A 26230-nucleotide genomic window follows, 5' to 3' on the forward strand; every position below is an offset into this window, starting at 1 on the left:
ATGATTAGTCCCAGTTTACTGATAAAGAAACAGATTCAGAGAGGCTCAGAAACTTGCCCAAGGACATCAGCTACTAAGTGACAGAGTCAGGATTTGAAACCAAGTGTGTCTAACTCAGACCCTGTGTTTCTTCTGCTCCGCCAGGCTGCTAGCATAACTTTCAACAGCAATACCTAAAATGTCAGTTGTACACCCAAGGGAGCCTGAAGACCACGGGGGGGGGGGGGGGGGGGCGGGGGGCAGGGGGAGATGGGGAGGCTGAGCGTTTTCTCCTCTGTCCACTCTGTCTCGAGCAGCGTAGACGGGCTAACTTCACAACTGTGGCCATGTTACACCACCTCTTTAAACTGTAGTTTCCCCCAACTATAAGATGGGGAGAATGATCATACTTACCCCAAAGAGAAGCTGTGAAGATGAAATGAGAGAAGTGATCAGCCCAGCGCCTGGCCCGAGCTGTCAGATGAGGCTAGAATCCATTTCTCCTTCCAGGTGGACTCTGCTCAGGTGCACTACAGACCAGGAGTGGGAAAAGGTAAGCGAAGAGGAGTACAGCAACCAGATGGCCAATGGGGGGGTCTTTCTGTACCTCCTTGTGCTTAGTGCATAGTAGGTTATCAACAAAGCAGCTTGACTGAAACTGAAAGAGGGTCTCTTATTTGCCTTCCTGGCCATTCGAGTCTTAGTGGATTGCTTGCAGTCTCGCTGCACGATGCTACCTCTTTCAGGTTCCTGCTTGCTGGTTTTAACCCAAGACTGCCAAGGAGGGGCTGAGGTTTGAGGGTGATGGCGGAGCAAGCCTCCCTCCGAGAGGTCAATGTCCCCAGAGTGACCTTTGTGCAAACCACGCTTGCTGCCAGGTCAACTTGTACAAACCAGTTAGTAAATCTAACGCAGGCACTCACAAACACTTAACGCAGGCTCATTATGTGCAGGACATGGCACTAAATGCCCTGTGGCCGGTGCGTGAACGCAGCGGCGTCGAGTTCCACGGAGGTTAAGCATGTGGCCTTTGGCATCACACAGACCAGAGGGTGAGTGCCAACTCTTACTCACTAGCTGTGTCACCTTGGCATGTTGCTTGACCTCACTGAGCCTCAGTTTCCCCGTTTGTGAAAGCATTCCCTGCCTTCCGAGCAGATGGGTCAAGTCTGGGTAGTGCACTTAGCACAGCACCAGGTATGTAGTGAAAGCTCCTGAAGCTACCACTCCAGGGCCAGCAGGTGGCACACACTGGTTGTGTCACCAACAAATCTGGGCCTCACAGGTATCGGACAGGGATGGGAATTGCACACCTTGCATAACACCTCAAAGCTTCAACTTGGAATGAGAAGGCCAGTGAGAGGCAGCAGCTTCCCAGGAATTGCTGGGTCCTGCCCACACTCCACTTTCCCACTAGTGCAGCTGTCCACACCCTGCCTAGGACCAGGACTCTCCCCCGTGCAGAAGGAGAACTTTGTGTGGCATCCGCTTCTGGAAACACTGCTTAGTCTATTCGTAGGCACGGGACCTGCAGGGCAGGTTTGCAAAAGCATGACACACATACACAGGCTCCCACTGCGCCGATGACTTCTGCCTCTCACTCCTGCCATTTATCAGCCAGTCACCCCTGCCCTCCACAACCAGCCCAGAGGGTCTCCACTTCTTCCTCCCCTTAAGTTGCTTCAAAGACTTCCCAAGAGGTCTTCACTTGCCCTTTTCATCTGTCGGTGATAAACACTACTTCCTTCCTGCAAAGTGGCTGAGAGTCACTAGACAGATACCAAGGAGACTCTACTGCCCCATGCCCTCTGCCCCAGTCCCTTGCATGCTGGACCTCTGGGGACTCCCCAGGGAGCCAGTCCTAGAAGCCGAGGCCCAAGGACTCAGAAGGGAGGGCAGTTTCTCTTCCACATGCCATCACAGCAGGATACAGCCACTGCCACCAACGCCTCTAGTCAGAGTTGGGCAAGAACAGGCTGTCCACACCCTGGACCATTTCCCTAATAGCAAGACCGGATCTGAGAGTCGAACTCTAGTTTCCAAGGGAACTGACTCCATCTCCCTCTAAGCAGCTTCTCTCGGCTCTCCCTTCCCAGGTCCTGATTACGCCTGGCCTGTGCCCTTTATCCACCTGGACAAGGTCTGACTACCTTCCCTTCCCAGTGGTTTACCCACTTTAGAGCTAGAGTTTCCAGCTCTAAGGCATGGCCCTCCGAGGTCTGGGGAGCCGGATGCACAGACATGGGGGAAGAGGGAAGAGGAAGCACTGGCTCCATTAGAGATCCCAATTGCCCCAGTGGTAGCTGGAGGGAAGTCGGCTGGCCTCGGCTTCCCAGTCTGAAGGAGGGGCAGGTCAGAGGCTGGTCACAAGTGGAGGGTGAAGGGAAGTCACAGGAGGACCCGGCCTGGGGCCTGGGAGCGCAGCGGGGAGCAGTGCCACCCCCAGGAAGACTAGAGCTGGCTGATACCGCCAGGGAGGAGGCAGGGTGTTGGGGTTGCCCTCCGGATAAAGCACCCCAGTTTCCCCTCACCCCTGCGGCCTCTGCTGTGTCTGCAGGAATGGTCACTGGGATCCCCTGTCACTGGGGTGACCCGACGTGCCAGCTTGCCCCAGTTTTTGTCTCTTGTTCTGGCATAACTGTTAATAGCACCCCCTTTCGCTCTAAAGGGTATCCCAGTTTGGACAATAAATTATATAGCCACTCTCCAGCCCTCCCTGGAGGTCACTGACATGGGAGAGGATGAAGGGGAAATCCGGGAGAAGCATAAGAAGCAACGAGGTCCTTGTGGTCCAGAGCTGCACCCGGGCTGGCTGCAGCCCAGGTGCAGCCTCTCAGGAGCAGCCCAGAGAGCCAGGAGAGCTGCTGCCCATCCCGGAGCTCAGGCTGCCTCGGGGGCAAAGGCCTTTTCTGGTGGCTTCTGCTTCCTGCCACCCATTAGAGGGCCTAACACCATGCTGGAGCACACAGGAGGCACATACTCAAATCCTGTCGTTGCCTTACTTCCTTCCACCTTCATTCAAAAAAGACTTGCAGCAGGGACGCATGGAAAGTTGGAGCCCTATTACTCTCCCTGCTCAGTAACCAGGAGGTGAACACCAATCAGAATGTCACCCGAGCTCAGAAGCTCAGACTTTCAGGTCCTCCTGACTTTGGCTCTCCAGTCTCTAGAAGCCAACTGCTGGGCAATAGACAATAGCAGGTTTCTAGCCGAGGTTCCAGGGGCCCAGCCCTGCCCTGGGATAAAGAACTCCACTCCCTCTCACATCTTGGACAACCACTTGGTTCTGGCCCACTTGGCCCCAGGCCAACCCCTAATATGAAAGGCACTGTCTTAGGACTTTGGCCGTGGACGCTGGCTGTTTGTTACTGGGAGGAGGTATAGAGGGGGAATTCAAGAGCTCCTCTTGGAGCTTCCTCTGGGACTTAGTCCCAAAAGTAGATCAGTTCTGAGGTCAGATAGGGGCAGAAGACAGAGAAACTCTAAATAGAGCTCACCAGAGCACTCTGCAACAGCACCTGGACCTTGCATGATACTTCAGTGCCAGGGACTTGGCTGAAGAGGAGCAAGGGAACCCCTTTCCCTCCTCTCTTGCCCCACTCTTCAGGCCCTCGTCTAGCTTGGTCAGAGCCCAAGTCAGGGCTGAGGAGGGACCAGCCAAACCCTAAGCTGTAGCTCCAGCCAGAACACAGGCTGTGAATTCCCCAGCTTTTTGCAATTTGAGTCAGCCCCGCAGCCTGGTTGGCGTCCATGGATTCTTCTCACTTGGGTCCAGAGAGGCTACTGAGTGGAGTCAATGGACTCTGGGGTCTCTATTTCTGCTCAAGGATCTCTAACACAGGAACAAAAACCAGAAAGACATTTGCAGTCTCACTACGTCCCAGGCTAGTTGCAAGCCAGCCCCCACACTACTCCAGAAAGATCTTCTCTGGCACTTAAACAGGGAGGGGATGGGGAAGGTTCCCTATCACCCAAACTCTTGGTTCATAGAGTTGAGGCTCCAGTGTCCAGGTAACCCATCTCCCCCTCACCAAACCATCCCAACTCCCTAGCCTGGGTCAAAGCCTTCTTTGCCAAAACCATGCTTTCCCTGGTCCCAGAACCTTCCCTATCTCCTCTGCACAGCCACCTCACCAGCAGAGAAGGGCAGCCAACAAGATCACTAGGCAGAAATGGAATGAGGGGGGCTGGGAAAGGCTGTTGATGGCCTGGGATGGACCTCCGATCCTAGAAGGAGAGATGCGGATTTACCACAAAGCCACAATCCCTTCACAATCAACTCCTCCTCGAATCAGAACATCCCAGGCTGCGTTGGGGGTCTGAACCCCTGCCCCCTTCGGGAGAGAAGCCACCACTAGCTGCGAGGAAGACAGTCTTCCAGCAGGGAGCTGGAGCCGAGCTGAACTCTGCCCAGGAGAGCCTCTGCAATGCACAGAAAGTGCCTGCCCAACTTCTTGCCCGGGCTCTGGCCCTTCTGGCTGCAACTGAGCCCAGACAGGAGGCTGACTCACTCACCGCACGGAGGAGGAGGAAGAAGAGGAGGAGGAGAAGGAGGAGGAGGAGGTGCGGGAAGGGCCTCCGCTCAGTGGCCCAGGGCTCCCCCAGCCCAGCTGGGTTTCAGCCTCAGGGGTCTGAGGGCCTCAAGGAGGTGGAGGGTGGGGGGCTGCTGTCACTGCCCATTGGAGACGACACACTGCTTCGGGGCACATGCTGCCCCTGGAGCCTCCTCACCCCCCGCCCACAGCCCCTCACCTCCTGGGAAGAGAAACTCCTCTTTGAGCCGCTCCTCACTTAGATGCTTGCCCTTGAGTGCCTATCCCTCACCCACGAACGGGCTTTCCAGAGAAAATGAATGCAGTACCCTAAAGGCCAATTAGGTCTGAAAGTCTTGGTGGTTTTTGTTTTGTTTTAAGGCAACTAAAGGAAAAAAGCCTTACCTAAAAACCCAACTCCGCCGGCACAGGTGACCACACGTGAGCCCGACAAAATAATAAACACACACTCCACCCCCAGAGCCCTCAGCACCATCCACGGCCAATCGCGCCCAGTCTTATTCCTCCACTCAGTGCCAAGGCGCCCGGACTGAGGAAGGAAACAAATGTTTCTTGTTGCCCGAGTGTTGAACGCTGTGCTAGCCGAGCACTCCTGCGTTAAAGCTAACCGAGCACCCGGGAGGTCACCGCTCCCCTCGCCAGCCTGACACGAACTTCGGTTCTCTCTGAGCCCAGTGCCTCCTCCATGCCCCAACCTCATGGCAGCCCGGCTCTCAGCCCCCAAGGCTGCCCCTGTGACTTGGACTCCAGGGCTTGCACCCGGGTACTCAGGCCCCGGGACCCCCGAAACCCCCAACCTGGGCCTGATGCCTATCCTGGGACCCTTTTCCCGGCTGCTCCGGGGTCCTCACCTGGTTCCGCCGGGTAGACACGCTGGTCCGCGCTCCCAGCGCCTGGGGATCGGCTGCTGCCTTTTGACAGGCAGAGACGGCCCAGCACCTGGCCCCGCCCCTCTCGCTGGCCCCGCCCCCGGACCCGCCCCGCGCCTTGGCCCCGCCCACAGGTCCAGTCCTCTCCCGCCGGGAGTTCCCAGCCGCGCTGCAACCATTTTGACTTGGAATCAACCACCGCACGGTCACCTCGGGGGCTCTGCCCCGTGGAGCCCTCCACGACTGCCGTCCCCAGGGCGAGGCGTGCTTTCACCCCCTGTACGAGCGCGAGCTTTCGGTGACTGCGAGTGTGCAGATCCACGCTCCTGCCTTCGAAAACCTGCGACGTGTCACTCCCCACCCGGGGCCGTGGTTCCGCCCGGCCCGCCGCCGCCGCCTCCCGCAGGTGCGTCATCCGCACCTGGGCCGACGCGGCCCGGGCCTCTCCGCCGTCCTCGGGGCGCTGGGGGGCGCCTGCGACGGGCGCCAGCGGCTCTCTCCGCACTCGTGGGAAATCCGGGGTGCAGCTGGCCGTTTCATGATAAAAAAGAAAAAGAGTAAACGGGCCGAAGTGGAGCCTGGAGTTGCATCATCGCCCCCACCCCGGGTCCCCTGCGCAGAGACCACGACTGACCGGATTCCTGGTCCTTTGCGAATCACGTCCAGGCTGGTTTGGTGTCAGCTTCTCTGGCCCCTGGTCCCCAGATCCCGCTCTGACTTTGGTGTGAAAGGGAGAGAGGAGGTAAAGAATACATCCTAAGGACTGGAATCTTGGGTGATTGTGAAAAAAATGACATAGATTTGGGCTGAAAAACCAACAAACATTTTTTGACTTTACAATTTCCTCTCTACTCTGCTTCCCTAACTCCGTTTTAGGTAGCAGGCCACTAGATGCTAGAGGAAATGAAAAACACGTGGTACCCTCTGCTTTCCAGCTCACTATCCAGCAGGGGAATGCATAAATAAATAGTAATTACTGCATAATTACCCCATAATGGGCAGTAAGAGAGATGCCCACGAAGTCATCTAGCAGTGGGTGATCTCCTGTGGGCAGGGAAGAATTCACATTTTACAAAGGAAGAAGCCATGGCTCAGAGGGGCAAGCTGAACAGGTAGGAAATGGAAGGCAGAGAGGGGTTAGATGATCTGCCCAAGGCCACACAACTGGGAAATGCAGGACAAACACTCGAGCCCAGCAAGCCTGCTGGCACAATGGCTTCTGTACTATTTCTGAGACAATTATGTTGTCCTGTTTGACACCTGCTCCTTTCCAAGTCTCAATAATTGAATAAAGAGACAGAGGGTAAGCAGAAGGAAGAACCTTCAAACTGAAGTTTATTAAGCACTGATACAGTTCCTTAAAGGGGTGCCATGGAAGCTTAAAAAAAAAAGTTGGAAGAGACACCCATCCTTTGACTGAACTTGGAAATGGACCATGTATGTTAAGAATCAGAAAAGGTCAAGTGTCCTTTGGAGGCTCTTGTCTGATGGATCTGGATTATCTGCTTGTAATGAAAGTAAAATCAGAATGCTCTTACTCAAAGCATCAGGAAGCATCTAGAAACAGTTCTCTTAACAATCACCACCTTGGGACATTCTCAGAAAGTCCCATGAACTTCTAGAACAGGATTTCTTAACAAGAGGTCTGTGAAGTTGAATTGAAACTCAAAAAAAAAAAAAAAAAAAAAAAAAATTCTTGTGGGGATGTGTTGGTAGGGGTGTGATATATTTATTAAATAATACACAGTATAGTGTGGACTTAGTAAGGGGTCTATGGTTCTTACCTGACTGGCAAAGGAGTCTGTGGAACAAAAAAGGTTAAAAACCCCTGTTCTAGGAGTTGGATCACTCAGAAGTCACTTTTGTGGTGCTTAATTTTTCCAGCAGTTGAACATGATATCTTGAAAATAAATCTAATCAGGGAGCAGGTGTAGCTCAGTGAGAGAGAGAGAGAGAGAGAGAGAGAGAGAGATTAGTCTCTGTGGTGGTTTGGAGTGATATACCTCAGGGAAAAAAACGTGTTCTTAAACTTACTCCATTCCTGTGGGTGTGAACTGGTTGTCAGAAGGCCCTTTTGATGAGTTTACTTCAGTTAAGGTGTGGCCTAACACTATCAGACTGGGTCTTAATCCTATTACTAGAGTCCTTTATAAGCAGAACGAAATTTAGTTTATGAAGGAAGCAAGAAGCTGAAGGTCAGTGGAACCTGGAGAGAAGAGAGCGGCCAGGAGAGGCCGCCGCGTGCACTGCCGTGTGACAGAGGAGCCCAGGACCCCGGACCGCCAGCAGCCAGCCCCCAAGGCCAGCTTCAGGCGGGAAGCATTGCTTGGTCCTACCTTGCTTTGGACTTCTCCTGCTCAACACAGTGCACTAATACATTCCCATTGTGAAAACCCACCTGTTGCATGGTATTTGCTTGAGTAGCCAAGGAAATGAAAGCAGTCTTTTTTTTTTCACACTTCTCTATGGTAGCAGTGATAAGAGTGCCTTACATATGTAAAAACCTGATCGTATAAAAAGAATTATGTGGAGGAAAACGGACTTTGGCCCAGTGGTTAGGGCGTCCGTCTACCATATGGGAGGTCTGCGGTTCAAGCCCCGGGCCTCCTTGACCCGTGTGGAGCTGGCCATGCGCAGTGCTGATGCTCACAAGGAGTGTCGTGCCACGCAAGGGTGTCCCCCACGTGGGGGAGCCCCACGCGCAAGGAGTGCGCCCGTGAGGAAAGCCGCCCAGCGTGAAAAGAAAGAGCAGCCTGCCCAGGAATGGCGCCACCCACACTTCCCGTGCCGCTGACGACAACAGAAGCGGACAAAGAAACAAGACGCAGCAAATAGACACCAAGAACAGACAACCCCTCGAACAGACAACCAGGGGAGGGGGGGGAATTAAATAAATAAATAAATCTTTAAAAAAAAAAAAAAAGAATTATGTGGAATATGTCATTTGATCTTCAGCACCTTTTGCATCAGGCAGAGTAGAAAATGCTCTCCTGATTGTACAATTAACTGTTGTGCGGAGTTATTACAGCTGGGGAATGACAGAGACAGGTGGACTTTTTATCTTTTGGACCACAGTCTAGATAACCCAGTCTTGGAGAATCCAAAGGTTCCAGGTTTGGCAGAGTTGCATGGTTATAGATTTTATCAGGGACCCCAGCACACACCATCCTCAGCCCATCACCGTGTCCCTAACCCTGATTTTCTTATCTTTCCCCAATATCTAAATTGCTCTCTCATCTCTCTCTCCAGACTTTATCCTCTTTCAGGTCCTGTCTATCCCATTTGCAGACATCTCCAGGCCAGAAAGACCTGTCAAGCCTCTGGTCTTTGTATTGTCTGTATTACATGGCTTGTCACCTGGTAACGAGCCATCTTATATTCATACTGAACCAAGATGGGTTTTCATCTCAGTTGTATTCTTCGGAATATCGCTTTGTAAAAATAGAAAAGCACGGTTACATGCAATTCACTTCTGCAGTGTGCTGTTGTAATCACTTCACCTGCTTCTCCCTTGCCAAGTACTGGAAAGGAACGTTGCCCTCTTATATCCTGTTCTCTCAAAGCCTCTGATGACATTTGGCATTCCTGTACTATGGAATTAATATCTTTAAATTCTAGCTTGATTGCTGTATGAACCATGCATCAGAATTCTAATTTTTTCTTTCTTTTTCTTGAAGTTAGTATTTCTTGCACTCTTGCTTGTCTTTGCGAGGGAGGGCTCGTTGTCTTTATGGGATGCTCAGATTGTGTTTTGGTCATCTCTGGCAAATTAATATCTGCTAAGCACCATGTGCAGGATACCACATGATAGTGCTATAAATCTTTGAAGAAGGTGGAAAGGAGAATCCAGGTAAGTGATTCCCAGCTGGGAGGAATGATTCCAGAAGTGCCAGGCTGAGGCCAGCCCTGGGCACTTCATTCCTGGGGGCTGGGGCCACGGTGGGTGGCCCGGGCAGGCCTGGAGGCAGGTCCCCGAGCTGCAGGCTGTCCTTGCTGATGGGGCTCCCTCTTCTTCAGGCTGGCCACTGTCCCCCAGTCTGCCTGGCACACCCTGGACCTCCTGCCATGGTGTCAGAGCTGAAGTGGTGACCCCGGCCCTGCAGAGGCTCCTAGAGACGCTGTCCATATGGACAGAAGTTTTTGAGCCTCTCCAGGTAAAAATGTGTCCTTTGAGTGCTCTCTGCAGCACTCCCACCTAACTGGGGTTTTTTTTGTTTTGATTTGCTTTTGGCCCCTTTTCTCCTTAAATATTTCATGGGATGGGTATGGTGGGAATAAAGGGAAACCTCTCTCTCAGTATACACCCAGAGAACATTCTGAGACACACAGGGTTGTGGCATCATAGAGACAGAAGGGTGAGGCCCAGACTCCCAATCGGTTCCCTTGTTTTAGAGATTTTAACAGATTATGTCCAGAAAGGTTAAGTTGTTTTTGTTATAATGGATGTCAAGATAGAAAAGATCCAGGGCTGTTCTCCCTGTTTATGTTCTAGATGGTGAAAATGGATTGAATAAATGAAAGAAGCTGTAAGCGGCAAAAGCAAACCAAACAAAAGGGTCTTCCCAGGGCAGTGTTTACAAAGTTTTTTTAACTGCTACCCATAGCAAGAAAGAAGTATTTATCATGACATACACCCATGCATGTATTAAATTAGAAACAAGACATATCCTAAATGTTTTCAATATTTTTACTATTTTCTCCATTTCTTCCCTTTTTTTCCCTTCCTTCCTCTCTCCCTCCCTTTCTCCTTCTTCTTCCTCTACCTTCTCCTTCTCCTCCTTGTCTTTCTCTTGCTCTCTTTTTATGGGATCCATAAAGTTGATGGATTCCACATTTTCTTTTTTTTTTTTTTTCAATGGCATGAGTGGGTTGTGACCTTTAGTTGGAAAACTCCTGCCCTAGATTATGTGCTTAGGCTGACTGGATGGGGGGGGGGGACACAGAGGGTTAGCCCGGGGTTATGAACGTTGCCTCTCACCATGGGGTCCCTTCATTTCGTACCTGGAAGATGAGACTCAAAGAAAGCCTTTGAGAGAACAACATGGTTCACACAGAGCTCCCTCCGAACCCTGTGGTGACTCCAGCATGGCTACAGGGCTTTGGAAGGTTCTCTCTCCAAGGTGGCTTGGGCAGGGCTAGGTCCCAGAGGCAAGCAACACGCTTCCATCCACGGGTTGCTTTCGTGGCCTGAACTCCGCCATCTTACGACTCTTCTGCTGGGGGCTGGGGGACAGGTAGCCCTTACAGCCTCAGAAAGCTTCACAGCATCTCAGAAATCCTGACTCCTCCATACTGGAATGCTCTGCGGGGGGCACGTAGGGGGGTGACGTGTACAATACCACACAGACGCAGCCTGGCCTACAAAGAGTAGGCCCAGCTGGTAATCCAGTCTCAATCTGCCTGGCTCCAGGGCCCCATTCCCAGAAGCCCAGCTCATGTCTCCATCCTCAGGGCTTTGGGCTCTTATCTTTCCCACCTGCTCCCACATCCTCAAGCCCCAAGCTTGAGGCTGGCCCACACGCCGCGGCTACTGGCATGGTAAAGCAGAGCCTGCGGTCAGACAAAGGGAGAGGAAGACTCTCACCTGCAAGCCGAGGCAGCTCCAGAGTCCTCCCAGTCCCCCAGGTATTTGCTGGGCTCCCATCCAATCCCCAGCAGACAACCCCAAACCCCAAACATCAAGACTGGTGGAATCAAGACCAGTGGGAAAGCTTGGGGTCCTTTCCCATCTACGGCTGGTTGTGGCTGTGGGTTTTGCAATAACCATGATTACTCTTGTAGGCGATGATGTGAACTCTGTCCTTAAAGCCTTGGGGAATTCTTATGTTGCTTCCCCCATGGAAGAGTGCCGTGTGGGAGAAACTGGTGATGGAGATCAATGGAGAGGCTCTGGCTTGGGAGCAGATATCCCAGGGACAGGTGAGAGTTAGTGTCACATTGCTGCTGGACAGATCAGTAGGGACCAGCTGACTGTTAACAAAATAAGCCCCCTCCCAATCCCCCTTTCCCAGAGGAAGGTCTCCAGGGAAGACGATTGGGCAATGATCTCCTTTTCTTCATACCAGTTAGCTGAAGCTCCGCAAGCCTCATCCTGGGCATGACTGCATGTTTCTCCAGAAGAACAGGAAGAACATTCCGTAAGCAGTCCAGGAATGTATTAACCAGCTCTCCCTTGGGGCCCCAACTCTAGAAAGATACAGCTGTTGACAGCTCTTCTCCCTTGCCTTTAGTCTCTGGCCTGAGACAAACATATTCCAAAGCCCGGCTGCCCCTTCCTGTTGTGTTTTCTACCATCCTCATCCTATTTTGTTAAAAGAGGTTGCCATTTGCAAGAACTGTTATTTCCACCTCCTACATCCAAAAGGGTGTACTCTGGACTGGATGGTGGTGTTGAGTCGCTCTGCATTATCCACACTCTCATTCACTGTCTTCTAGCTAAGTTTGTTGTTGCTTTTTTAAATTTATTTCACCCCCACCCCCCACCCAGTTGTCTGTTCTCTGTGTCCCTTTCGCTGCAGGTTCTTCTTTGTCCGCTTCGGTTGTTGTCAGCGGCACGGGAATCTGTGTTTCTTTTTGTTGCGTCATCTTGTTGTGTCAGCTCTCCGTGTGGGCGGCGCCATTCCTGGGCAGGCTGCACCTTCTTTCGCGCTGGGTGGCTCTCCTTACGGGGCACACTCCTTGTGTGTGGGGCTCCCCTATGTGGGGGACACCCCCTGCGTGGCACGGCACTCCTTGCGTGCATCAGCACTGTGCATGGGCCAGCTGCACACGGGTCAAGGAGGCCCGGGGTTTGAACCGCGGACCTCCCATGTGGTAGACGGACGCCCTAACCACTGGGCCAAGTCCACTTCCCTCTATCTAAGTTTTAGCCCTCTGTTTGGGTATCTTAAGAAGTGGTCTCCAAATGGTTTTTTTAAAAATTATTATTATAAAACCCTACAGGTGAAAAAAAAAAAAGAAAGAAATAAGTGCTTGCATCTTCATATATGAATATGATTTTTAAAAGTTCTATCATTAGCTAACCTCTCATCATACTATAAAGTTAGACTGAGGTTCATCATCAACATTAATGAATGTAAAGTCATCTTTCAACAGTAATGAATATAAAGTCATCATCCTTACTGATTTCCCTGGTACTACTCTTTCACCCTCAGATATTTCACCCAACATGCCTGACACATGACCATCTGAAAACAGAGGGTGCCAGGGTCGATCTTTATATTAAATATATTAAAGCTTGATTTTTAAATGATAAAAAACAAATCTAAAAAGAAGTCATAATATTGTCTTCCTAAACCCAGCGGATCATGCAGCCCCTCCTCCCTTGGAAACCATTGCTCCCGAGAACGGAGAGGTAGGAGTTAGACCTAGAAGGCTCAGCAAAGTAGGTGAATGGACCCATCCAAGTTTACACTGCTGGGGAGTAGCAAAGCAGGGACAGGGGCCAGGTCTCCCACCACCCTGTGCCTCTTCTTCCCTCGGCTTCTTGAAGAAAGGCCAGCACTCATTTTAGAAAGGGAGCTAGAAAGTCTGGTTCCAGGCCAGCACATTCCATTCTCTTTAGAAGTTCTTCCTCTGGTAGCTGCAACTTCTGTAATTACAGTCTGGCCGGGAGCTTCGCCATTGGTTTGGGCCTCCATACACCTGGGTCTGAAAGAGTCCTTGCTTTGAAAGGTAAAGGAATTTGCGTTGGTGATGTCCAGGTGCCTAAGAAGTCCCTGGCATACCTCTGTAAGGTCCACAGGGATTGAGAGTGCGGAGCGGGGCCTGCACGTCAAGCTTGTAGTGTAGGAGTAAAGAACTGCGGCTTGCTCCGCTACTTTACTGCGGAGTGACTTGGGGCAAATCACAGAGAATCTCTCTGGGCTTTGGTTATGCCATCAGTAAAAAAAATGGGGACAATAATAGAACCAACTTCATAGGGCTGTTGAGAAGATTAAGCGAGGTAACTTATGTGAAGCCTTTAGCCCTGTGCCTGGCAAATAAATATTCAATGAATATTAGCTAGTGTTACTCCTGGAATAACAAATTGCTGTGATTAGTAAAGCCCTTAAAATTGTCCTGGTGCCTGGGGTCTCACTGATTTATTCTTATCTCACTGATAAGGAAGGTTGGGAGGGAGGGAACAAAGGAAGTAAGGGAGTGAAAGAGAGAAAAGGGAGGGGACAGTTCAGCCTACTGGAATTTTTTTTTAATTCATAGGCCTATCAGCAATACTACCATCTATTCTTTAAAAAAACAAAAGCAAAACTAGAACAATTGTAAGTTTACAGAAAAATCATGCAGGAAGTACAGCGTCCCATATAACCCCCTCTGACACACACGGTTTTCCCTCTTATTAACATTTTGCTTTGTCATAATTATGCCATTAACTTTAGTCCGCTGTTTACAGGAGGGTTCGCTCTTTGTGTTGTGCAGTTCTATGGGTGTGTGTGTGTGTATGTGTGTGTGGTAACTTATATACAACCTAAAGTTTCTCTTTTACCCCTTTTCAAATATACACTTCAGTGGTGTTAATTACACTCCCCACCTTGTGCCTCCATCACCATCATCCATTGCCAAAACTTTTCCATCACAACAAACTCTGTAACAATTACGCATTAATTCCCCATTCCTCTCCTTGACCTGGCCCCTGATAACCTGTATTATAGTATCTGAATTTGTGGATTTGCATTTTTTATTCTGCTTATTTCATAAAAGTGAGATAATACAGTATTTGTTCTTTTGTGTCTTTTATTTCACTCAACTTGATGTCCTCAAGCTTCATCCATATTAAAGCATGCATCATTCCTTTTTATGGAGCTGAATAGTAGTTCATTGTATGTATATGCCCCAGTTTGTTTATCCATTCATCTGTTGATAGACAGTTGGGTTGCTTCCATCTTTCAGCAATCGTGAATAATGCTGTTATGAAAGTTGCTGTGCAAATCACTGTTTGAGTACCAGCTTTCAGTTCTTTGGGATATATATCCAGAAGTGGGATTCTCAGTCATATAGTAATTTTATACTTTCTGAGGATGGCCAAACTTTTCCACAGTGGCTGTACCATTTACATTCCCAGCAACAATGAAGGAGTGTTCCTATTTCTCCACAACCTCTCCAACTCTTGTTATTTTCCGTTTTTTGATAGTAGCCGTTCTGCTTGATATCAGATGGTGTCTCATGGCGGTTTTGATTTGCGGGCTTAGTCTAACTTCTTGAAGGTCATCAGCTTGGGACAGGCTCATCAGATGAGGGAACCAGTGGACTCCAGCCCCCAGGGTTTTGATTTGCGGGCTTAGTCTAACTTCTTGAAGGTCATCAGCTTGGGACAGGCTCATCAGATGAGGGAACCAGTGGACTCCAGCCCCCAGGGTTTTGATTTGCGGGCTTAGTCTAACTTCTTGAAGGTCATCAGCTTGGGACAGGCTCATCAGATGAGGGAACCAGTGGACTCCAGCCCCCAGGGTTTTGATTTGCGGGCTTAGTCTAACTTCTTGAAGGTCATCAGCTTGGGACAGGCTCATCAGATGAGGGAACCAGTGGACTCCAGCCCCCAGGGTTTTGATTTGCGGGCTTAGTCTAACTTCTTGAAGGTCATCAGCTTGGGACAGGCTCATCAGATGAGGGAACCAGTGGACTCCAGCCCCCAGGGTTTTGATTTGCGGGCTTAGTCTAACTTCTTGAAGGTCATCAGCTTGGGACAGGCTCATCAGATGAGGGAACCAGTGGACTCCAGCCCCCAGGGTTTTGATTTGCGGGCTTAGTCTAACTTCTTGAAGGTCATCAGCTTGGGACAGGCTCATCAGATGAGGGAACCAGTGGACTCCAGCCCCCAGGGTTTTGTTGGAGGTTGGCATTGTGATTCCTTTACTGACTGACTCAGGCAGGTCACTTTCACATTTGTGAGAAATGGGGAAAAGGAGTTAAATCTATCTCACAGGATCAGCTGAAAGAATTGCCAGAGCTGTAGTTACTGAGTGCCTCACGGGTCTGCAAACCCTCCCTCTGCAGTCTGGGCCATCGCCGTTTGGGGTGCAGACTCAAACTCAGCAATGGGAGTTGTTTGTACCTGGACTACCCCATCAGGAGCATCTGAGCTTTTTGGGAAAAATAAAGCATTTAAGATAACGATACTCTGGGCTTTGTGCAAACTGTATTCCTCATCCAGGAAGTTGCTCTTTGGGAATCCATTCTTTTATTACAAGGGGTGAATACCATTTATTTTTTTGCAGATGAAGATGAGGAGTATCTGAAGACCTTAGGATATGTGAAATCTGGTTTGTACTACAGAAAGAGTTTTGATGATGCTTCCTTACATTTTCTTCTAGGAATTTTGCCATTCTGGTGTCTTTTACTTAGTTCTTTGAGGCATTTGGAGTTGATTTTTGTAGATGGTGTGAGGTAGGGGTCCACTTTCATTCCTTTACAAACAGAGATCCAGTTTTCCCAGCACCGTTTGTTAAAGAGATTGTTCTTTCCCCATTGAATGTTCTTTGCTCCTTTGTAAAAAATGTGAGAGTTGACTTCTAAGCTCTCAGCTCAGTTCCATTGGTCTATATGTCTGTCCTTGTTCTGCTACCATGTGTTTTGATTACTATGGCTTTGTAATAAGTTTTAAGATTAAGATAAATCCTTCCAACTTTGTTCTTCTTTTTCAAGATGGCTTTGGCTATTCTAGGCCCCTTACCTTTCTATATAAATTTGATGATTGTTTTTTCCATTTCTGCAAAGAATGTTGTTGGAGTTTTTATTGAGATTGCATTGGATCTGTAAACCACTTTGGGTAGAACTGACATCTTGACAAAAATATTTCATCTTTCAATTCATGAACATGGAATGCCCTTCCATTTATTTAAGTCTTCTTTGATTTCTTGTACCAATGTTTTATAGTTTTCTGTGTACAAGTCCTTTATACCCTTTGTTAGATTGATTCCTAGATATTTCATTTTTTCATTGCTATTGTAAATGGATTTTTTTTTCTCGATTTCTTCTTCTGATTGTTCATTACTAGTATATAGAAACAGTACAGATTTAGGGATGTTGATCTTGTAACCTGCCACTCTGCTGAACTCATTTATTAGCTCAAGGAGCTCATGTTAGGCAATGGTTTCTTAGATTTCAGACCCAAAGTACAAACAACAAAAGAAAAAAAATTTTAATGGGACCTCATCAAAATAAAAAATGTTAATGCCTCCAAGGACTTTATTGTAAATGTACAATGACAACTTACACAATAGTAGAAAATATTTGGAAACCACATATCTTTACAAGGTTTTTTTTTTAAAGATGTATTTTATTTATTTCTATCCCCTTCCCCCACTTTGCCCTCTGTGTCCATTTGCTGTGTGTTCTTCTGTGTCTGCTTGCATTCTTGTCATGCAGCACCGAGAAACTGTGTTGGATTTTTTGTTGCAACATCTTGCTGCATCAGCTCTCCGTGTGTGCGGCACCTCTCTTGGATGGTGGGCTGCACTTTTTTTGTGTGGGGTGCCTCTCCTTGTGGGGTGCTCTCCTTGAGCATGGGCACCCTTGCGTGGCATGGCACTCCTTGCGTGTGTCAGCACTATGCATGGGCCAGCTCACGATGCACATGGGTCAGGAGACCCTGGATACTGAACCCTGGACCTCCTACATGGTAGGTGGATGCTCTAACAGTTGAGCCACAACTGCTTTCCATAAGGTTTTAATATCCAGAATATATAAAGAAATCCTTCAACTCAATAATAAAAAGACAAACCATCCAATTAAAAATGGGTTGAATAGACCTTTCTCCAAAATTGATATGCAAATGGCCACAAAGCACATGAAAAAAATGCTAAACATCATTACCCATTAGGGAAATGCAAATCAAAACCACAATAAAAACCATTTCACACCCACTAGAATGATTACTATTAAAAAATGAAAATTGCAAGTGTTGGAGAGACTGTGGAGAAATAAGAACACTCATTCATTGTTGGTTGGAATGTAAAATGGCACAGCCACTGTGGAAGACAGTTTGGCAGTACCTCAGAAAGTTAAATATGACCCAGGAATCCCACTTCTAGGTCTATACCCAGGAGAATTGAAAGTGGAGACTTGTACAGATATTTCCACACCAATCTTCATAATGACATTATTCATCATTGCCAAAAGATGGAAGCAACCCAAGTGTCCATCAACAGATGAATGGCTAAGCAAAATGGAATATATTTACTACAATGGAATATTATTTTGCCATAAAAAGGAATGAAGTTCTGATGCATGCTACAGTACAGATGAACTTTGAGGCCATCATGTTGAGTGAAATGAGTCATACACAAAAGGACAAATATTGTATGACCTCACTGATATGAAATAAGTAGAATAAGCAAACCCATAGAGTCAGAATCAAGAATATAGGTTACCAGGGTATGGGGTGAGGGTAGGGAATTGGTAGTTAAGGCTTAAAATTTACAGTTTCTATTTGGGATGATGGGAAACTTTTGGTAATGAATGGTGGTGATAGTAGCATAGCACAACATTGCGAACATAATTATAGCACTGAATTACATATTTGAATGTGGTTTTTAAATGGGAAATTTTAGGTTTTATATATATGTTACCAGAATAAATTTTTTTAAAAAAATCCATGGAATTACAAAATACAAACAGTGAACCCTAAGTTAAGCCATGGACTATAGTTAATAGTACAATTATAAAAATATACTATTGTCAATTATAACAAATATACCATACTAATGCAAGGTATTAATAATACCTTGGGATTTATACATATGGGAATCCTGAATTTTGTGCATGAGTGTTCTAAAAACCCACAACTTTTCTAATTTAAAAAAAAAAGAAAAACTATTTTCTTCCAACTCACTAAAGAGTATGTTCAGATTTCTTTTTTAAAAATGGTTTTCAAGCATTAATTAAGACTTTAAAAGCTATGTGCAGAGGCTTCCAGGTCCTATGCCGTCAGGATCCAAGGCTGGGAGCAGAAATGGCTCGAGCAGTTGAGCGTCTGCTGCCGTCCCAGGTTCGGTTCTCAGTGCCTCCTACGAAAAAACAACAACAAGCAAAACCAAGGAAAAAACCAACTCAGGGGAGCCGATGTGGCTCAGCAGTTGAGAGCCAGCTTCCCACATAGCAGGTCCTGGGTTCAATTCCCAGCCCTCAAAGCCTCACACACACACACACACAATCCAAGGCTGAGGCTGCTTTGTCCCCAAGATGGTTCCTCTCAGACATCAGAAGTCCCTCTGTTCGCTACCAGAACCAGCTGGCTGTGGCCACAGCTTGGCTCTCTGTAGTGAAGACACTTATGCTTCTACTGCCCAGTCCTACCAAAAGGAACATTAGCTTTTCCAGCCCCAGGCAACAAGCTCATGAACCCACCAGGGAAACCAAGACCCCTTGCTGACGTGCTGGTGGTGGCAGAGCCCGGCAGCATGCGTGGATTCTGGAGGAAAGCAGGATGCCGACGTCTGAGTCCCCACAGGTCTCGCTTGCCTCTCCACTTTGTGGTCTGGCCATCCGTTCTTGGCACAGACTCCCAAAACATTTGGAGGGATGCCTCATAACGTCCCACAGCTTCCCAGGAACATCTAGTTTAGATCCGCAGCCCCAGAATAAAGGGAACTCTCCAAATTAGAATTGTGGTGTCCTTTGACTCTGTGCCCTGACATGGACAACTCAAATTATCCTGCAGGTCCGTGCATCTCTGGGGTTGGAAGTCCGGATAGTGATTATGCTTGAGAAGAAAAGGGCATTGGGGGCTTCCACAGTGATGGTCCCGCTCTGTATTTTGACCTGGGTATAGTGGTTATCTGCATGTGTTGTTCACATGATGATAATTTATCAAGTTGCACACTCATAATTTGTACATTTTTCTCTGTGTATGTGTCAACAAAAAGTTCACTTAAAATATCTAGTCTAGCCATAGCAGGTGTGGCTCAAGTGATAGGGCCTCTGCCTACCATATGGGAAGACCCAGGTTTGATCCCTGGGGCCTCCTGTTGAAAAAGAAGAGAAAGCATGCCCACACAGCGAGCCAGTGCTCACATGGAGAGCTGAGTACCTGCGTGGTGAGCCAAGTACCTGCGTGGGTGTCCATGCAGCAAGTCAAGTGCCCACGTGAGTGCCCACACAGCGAGCCGAGTGCCTGCGTGAGTGCCTGTTGTGGCGAGCCAGAGCCTGCGCGCTGAGCCAGTGCCCACATGGTGACCGAGTGCCCACGTGGCGAACCAGTGCCTGCACAAGTGAGTCACACAGCAAGATGATGACACAATAAAAGAAAGATGAAGGGAAGAGTCAAGGTCACAGGAGAGACCAGGAACTGAGGTGGTGCAATTGACAGAGAAACTTTCTTCATATCAGAGGTCCCCAGGATCGAATCCCGGTGAATCCTAGAGGAGAAAGACAAAAAGGGAAGACAAAAGGAGAAACAGATACAGAAGATCACACAGCAAATGAACACAGACAGCAAAAACAGAAGCGGGAGGTGGGGAGGGGGAAGAAGAGGGGAAGAAAAATAAAATGAAATATACTCTATGTTCCACTCCCAACAGATTGAATACACAAAATGTTTTTTATTACTATCATTTTACAGATGAGGAAACTGAGGTTCAGAGTGGTCTTCATCAAAAAGATAACATGAAGAACTTGTAGGGAGTAATGGATGAGCAGTGTACCACTGGATCATAAGCTCTGTTAGCCCAAGCACCTTATCTTATTCCTCTTTGTATCCTCCAGTGCCTAAGACAGTACAATGCAGATAGCAAGGGTTCCACAAATTATTTAGCAGTCAAGATTCTCTGCAGGACAGTTAAAAGAACCTAAGCCTAAGAAGCCAAGTTCTTTGAGCCACTTGGCTTATTTAGGGAGAGCCTAAGACAGGATCCAGTTAGAATTCAAACCGTGATCTGTATCTAGGACTATAGTTGCCAATAGCCTGATGCCACAGGCCCCCAACCAGATTGAACCAGAGAGGCAGACAAGACAGGCTCTCCCAGCAATAGCTGCTGGCAGCAGATGGTGTGGTGGCCACTAGTGGCTAATTAGAAGTAGGAGAGCAGCCTTGAAATATTTAGCTCAGCCACCACCAGGGACTTTCGTTCAACCCACGTTCTTGAGCAGAGCTGTTGCTGAGTTAGGTTCCTGGGACCTGGAAAGGAGGGATGTCCAGCTTGTCCTCTGAGTGGGAGCTGCTGAGTCAAGAAATAATGTGTTGAAGAGGGCTGAACCACTGAGGTCTCCATCCCTTCTTTTCTTTTCTCAGTACAATCAATCTTTATTTAATCACAGCTCAGTGTTATAGCTCGAATCTGGTTGGGGCCATGATGGAACCCATCCCTTCGTCACAGGCCTCAGTTCAATTGAACATTTTACTCTTCCCTACCCTTCTTCTCTGCCCAGACAAGCCAAAGGGTCTTAGAACTTTCATCCTGCCCTCCCCCTGCTTTCCAATGTACCTCGCTTATCTCTGTACCTTATTCATCCCTTGACTCCTTATTGCTCAAGGGGTGGGGAGTTTAAGAGACATCCAGAGCTAATGGCCAATGAGTTTATGACTTGGATCTGTCCAGTAGGACAATAACATTCCACTTGCCAACACAACACAGTCCCCACATCTTCTCTCTGCCTTTCCCTCCAGTGAAACCTATATCATGGGAAGACAGGTTGAGAGAGAACAGTTACCGAAGTAGTTTAGAAGCCCAGGCATGAAAACACCACTTCGGCTCTGCAGGGGCTGGAGTGGAGGTTCTCAGCAGGATACTGGACCCGGAGCAGTGAATTACAGGAACCCAAACCGTTTGTCTGTATCCTTGAAGTAATCCCCGTATTTCAGATCCCTATCTTCTTTTCCTCTTTCCAGGAAGAGGATGCTTGACCTTGACAGGAATTAGAAGTGACGCCTAGAGGCAAATGTTAAAACCTCCACTGCTGCTTCCTAGAGATGACTGAAATAATTCAAGCCCTTGTACCCAGGTAGGCGCTGAAACTTTGGAGAAATGAATGTCCCTGTGTCACCTTTCCCTCCCCCATCGTCCCCATTCCAGGAGCCTTAAACTTTGAACTGATACAGTATACCCTGTCGGTTGTGACATTACAAACCCGCCTGATAGAGAGGCTTATTTGGTGCCTCCAGCCAATTTACTTCCTTGTCAAAGTTCTGAATGTAAGGAAATACAATTCCTGCTTTGTGGTTATTAATAGTCCCTGCTCTAATCACTTGTTATCTTACTGCATTCGACTATACATTGACATTTGATCTGTAGTAATTAAGGATTTATTGCCATGTTTATTTCTACCAAACAGCCATACACTCTTTGAGTACAGGTCATTTGGGGATAAGTGGTTTTGGAACTAGAACTAGAACAACTGACAAAGAATTATATGCATCAAGATTGTGTTACCTTCATCTTAATCCAACCTTGAAAAATATGTTCTGTTTCTAACAGAACAATGGAGAAGATACCTTGAATGAAACACTCAATTGAAAGAATAAGCTTTAAAAATCTTAAATGCATGAGCAAACTGTCACAAAAGAAAGAAATCTGCAGAACCTGAGAATATAGTGAAAGTATGAACAAAGGCAAGTAAGCAATGGCCAAAGCAATGGCCTTCATCCTGAGAATTTCTGTAGAATTCTGGAAATCTTGAGCTTTCACTTTGATGACTTTACATGGTGCAGGGACAGGATAAAGAAGCCAAGGGATCTCCCTGCATCAAGTTGGGCCTTCAAAGGATACATCCCAGGACCCCTTATATAAAGTGAATGAGAAATAAACCCCCACAAGGAAGGGGAAAGCAAGGAAACTCACCTGCATCATTCGGATGGTAGAAAAAATTAGAAATATCCCCTTAGAATTTACAACCACAAGCCAGTGCTCATGTGGACATGCAGTCCAAATTCATATGCTGTGTAATAAAAAAAATTCACACAGAAAATTTAATTTGAAGTGGTCCTAGATTGGTACTGCTCAGGTAACTGGCAGAATCAAACATAAAGCCTGTCTAAGGAACTCAACCTCATTCCAGTACACATTTTCCAGATGAAACTTCAAGGAAAATTACAACTCATAGTGAAAGTCACAAAATGCAAAGGAAAACAAAATACACTGAGTGAGAATCAACAGGCACAGACCCACAAAAGCAGCAGGTGTTGTAATTTTCAGACCCAGAATATAAAATAAATAAGTTTCATAAGTTTAAAGAAATGAAAGAGAAGCTAAATAAGGAGCAAGAGACTGTAAATAAGAAGACTTGGAAAAGAAACAATTTCTAGACATGAAAAACAATAAGCATAGAATTTTAAAAATCAGTTGAAAGATTAAACAGCAGATTAGACATGGCTGGGGAGAAAATTAGTACAATATTGAGGAACAAGTTATTTGGAATGTAGCCAAGAAAGACAAAGATTTGCAAAATACATAAAGTTAAGAGACATGAAGGAAAGACTGAGAGAATCAAACTGTGTCTAATTAAAGTTCCAGAAGGAAATAGAAGAATAGAAAAGAGGTAATATTCAGAAACAATGACCAGGATGTTTCCAGAACTGTAGAAAATATGCATCTTTAGCTTTAAGTATCCCAATGAATCCCAAGCAGATAAAGGAATTCACACCTAGGAATAGCATAGGAAACTAAACAGCAAAGAAAAAGAGAAGATTGTGAAAGGAAATAAAGAGAAAAGTCACCTATGAATAAATGATAACTAGACTTATGGCTAACTTTTTAACAGCAATAATGGGGCTAGAAAACAGGGATATAGCAACATCTTCAATGTGCTGCAGCAACAACTGAAAAAAATGACTGAACCAAGAATGCTATAACCAATGCAACAACCTTTCAACAATTAGGGAAAACAAATATATTTTCCAAATGAATTGAAAACAACCAACTTTTCCTTACTAAAGGAAATTCTCGAGTAAATTCTTTACTTCAAGTGGAAGGAAAATTATTTTAGTTAGGCTGTTTGACATGCAAGAAGGCAAGGGGAATAAAGAGATAGGCAAAGATGTAGATAAATCTTAAGAAATATTAGCTGTTTAAAATAATAGTTAATGCATCTAATTTATGCATGGTGGCAAAGGCTAGATCTGAAATAATGGATAAAAAAGCACCCAGGTTCTAAGATCTTCGTATTGTTCAAGAGGGAATCACAGATGCTGAGTAATTTTAGACTTTGTTAAGGTAAGAATGAATAAAAAATAAATAGGGTAACCATAAAAATGGCTATAGAGTGCATAACTTCAATCCAAGATAAGGGGAACAAAAGAAGACAAGAAAGGTATATTTTTAAAATGAGATCAAGATGGCAGTGTAAGATGCTCCAGGACACTGTTACCTACAGAATCTTTGAAAAACTAGCAAAAACTGATATAATCATCTTCCTGAAGAGTCTGGAAAATAGTTAAAGGATTGCAGTAGCTGGGCAAGTGCTGAATCAAGAAAATGCAGGTTTTTAAATGGTTGGAGAAGCTCCTGGCACCCTTGCTGGTCCTTCTCCTCCACCTCTGGCATGCTGTGGGCCAGTCACACCAGGCCAGCCTGTCCTCCCCTTGCAGGCCCCAGGCCCTCTTCTAGAGGGAGCAGAGTACCCCTATGACCATCCTGGGGTACTTTCACGTTGGTGCCAGTGTAGTAAGTGGCAGCCTGAAAGACTGAACCAGGAAATTCTTATCTGACTCATCATCTCAGGAAAGAAGCAGCTTGCAGACAGCTAAAGCAACATAATAAACAAGTAAAGTAGCCTGGGCAAAGGATTACTTGCTTTAATATACACAATAGAGCTCCAGTCAGGGAGTGGGGGATAATCTATTTCATAGGGATTAGATCCCATTTACATTCAGATTCCTGTAAATGGGAGGATTCCTAAGGCAGTCAGCAAGCACAAGCCCAGGACAAGACACGGGCTCAGAAAAGACAGGGAGGTCCCTGCACTTCATTTTCACCCTGGCTCATCTTTTTGATAGGAGTTCTAAACTCTGAAAGAAAGCATCAGCCAACACAGAACCAATCTGCAAACAATGTGAAAGGTGTTTTATGCATTGGATTGTTTGTTTTTGCTAGCTCCTGGCCCTCAAAGAAATCTCTGTCATATGACTAGTTGGATACAAATTTAAACGACAGTTCAGGGGCTAAATCCTAGAGTTAACACACTGAAATATTAAAATGTACAGCACACAACAAGAGCACATGATAAAGAAACAGAAAATAATGACCCACCCAAAAGAACAAGATACAAATTCAGAAACCATCAACGAAGAAGACCAGACTCTGAGCATACTGGACAAAGACTTTTAAAAAATGATCTTCAAGGAGATTCACATGGAGAAAGAACTAGAGAATATCAGAAAATGGTGAATGAACAATATGAGAACCTCAGTAAAGATATAGAAGTTTTAAAAAGTAACCAATCTTGGGCTAGACCATACAGTATGTGACTATATCTCAATAAAACTGCTTAATAAGCTAATAAATAATAGTGCAAGAATAGTCAAATATAGTGGCTATGTACAGCAGGGGAAACAGAGCGATTAGAGGGGAGGCATTTCTTTGTGTGTTTGTGTGTCTGTTTTTTTGTTGTTTTTTATTATTATTTTGTATTTGATTCTTCAGCTAAGATGGCAGAAGAGATGATTGATTTTACATGTGTTAACACTCGGCCACAACTGAGAACAGAACTAGTCCAGAATGTCACAGGTCCAGGGAAAGGACCAAAGGGAATGCTTTGGTGTGAACCAGGTGGGTGTCTCTCAGAGGTGTTCACAAAGTTTGACGACTGCTGAAAGCTCTGGATCCATTGTGAAGAGTTTTAGATAGCATTACGCAGCCAATAACTTGTACCAGCTTCCTGGGTCTCTGGCATTCCATATTCCTGCTCCCCTTGTCTGCAGGGGTGCACACGCTCTAACAGTTTACTTGGACATCTGCCTCATCTTTCTTCTTCTGAGCTTCAGTCTGCGCATTCGCTTCTTCCTCCACGTGGCTCTCAGAGCGCGGAGGTTTCCACCAAGGTGGTGCTAAGGCCAAAAGCCGTTTATTATTATTATTGAAATAACAAAAATGCTTTAGTAAAGATTGAAGTGATAAATGCACAGCTGTGTGATAACACCAAATACCATTGACTGTACCCTTTGCATGAATTGTATGCTTTATTAATATGTCTCAATTAAATTGATTTGTTTTTAAAAAATAGAGTGTGTTGGGGGGGGAATGCACCAAATGTAAGATATGGACCTTAGTTAGTGGTAATATTTTCATGATACTCTTGCCTACTTTGTAACAAATGTATCACCACAAAGCAAGGAGTTGGTGGAGGGGTGATATGGAATGCCTGTATGATGTTACCCATGTGTATTTTGTAAGTTCACAACTTTTACTATGCACTTAATGTTTATGTATGCTTAGGTATGAATGATACACGTCAATAAAAAATAGATGGAAAAAAAAAGTAACCAAATACTGGAGTTGAAGACCACAATACTGAAATTGAAAAATTCCCTAGAGGGGAGGGGATGTGGCTCAAGAGGTTGAGTGTCTGCTTCCCACATGGGAGGTCCTGGGTTCAGTCCCTGGTGCCTCCTAAAAACAAACAAACAAACAACAATAAACAAACGAATGAAACAACCAACTCAAGGGAGCCAATGTGGCTCAGTGGTTGAGCACCAGCTTCCCACATATGAGGTCCCAGGTCAGCCCCAGTACTTTAAAAAAAAAAAAAAATTCCCCAGAAGCTTTCAACAGGACAAAAGGAAGAATCAGTAGACTCAAAGAAAAGACAATTAAATGATACAGACTAAGAAGAAGAAAGAATGAAAAAAATTGAATAGAGCCTAAGAGTCCTGTGGGACACCATCAATCATACCAATATATG

The 26230-nt window shown here is 46.5% G+C and overlaps 1 protein-coding gene across 1 annotated transcript in view; it reads right to left on the minus strand.

The window, feature by feature from the left end:
• The window catches only part of VDR (vitamin D receptor), a 51983-nt gene extending 46520 nt beyond the window's left edge, over positions 1-5463 (minus strand). The window contains 1 exon segment of the mRNA XM_058309263.1: positions 5384-5463. The gene's annotated coding sequence lies outside the window, so the exon portion shown is untranslated.
• Positions 5464-26230: the final 20767 nt, after the last annotated feature.

Source organism: Dasypus novemcinctus, chromosome 12 (assembly GCF_030445035.2).
Source record: "Dasypus novemcinctus isolate mDasNov1 chromosome 12, mDasNov1.1.hap2, whole genome shotgun sequence".
Lineage (NCBI taxonomy): Eukaryota > Metazoa > Chordata > Mammalia > Cingulata > Dasypodidae > Dasypus > Dasypus novemcinctus.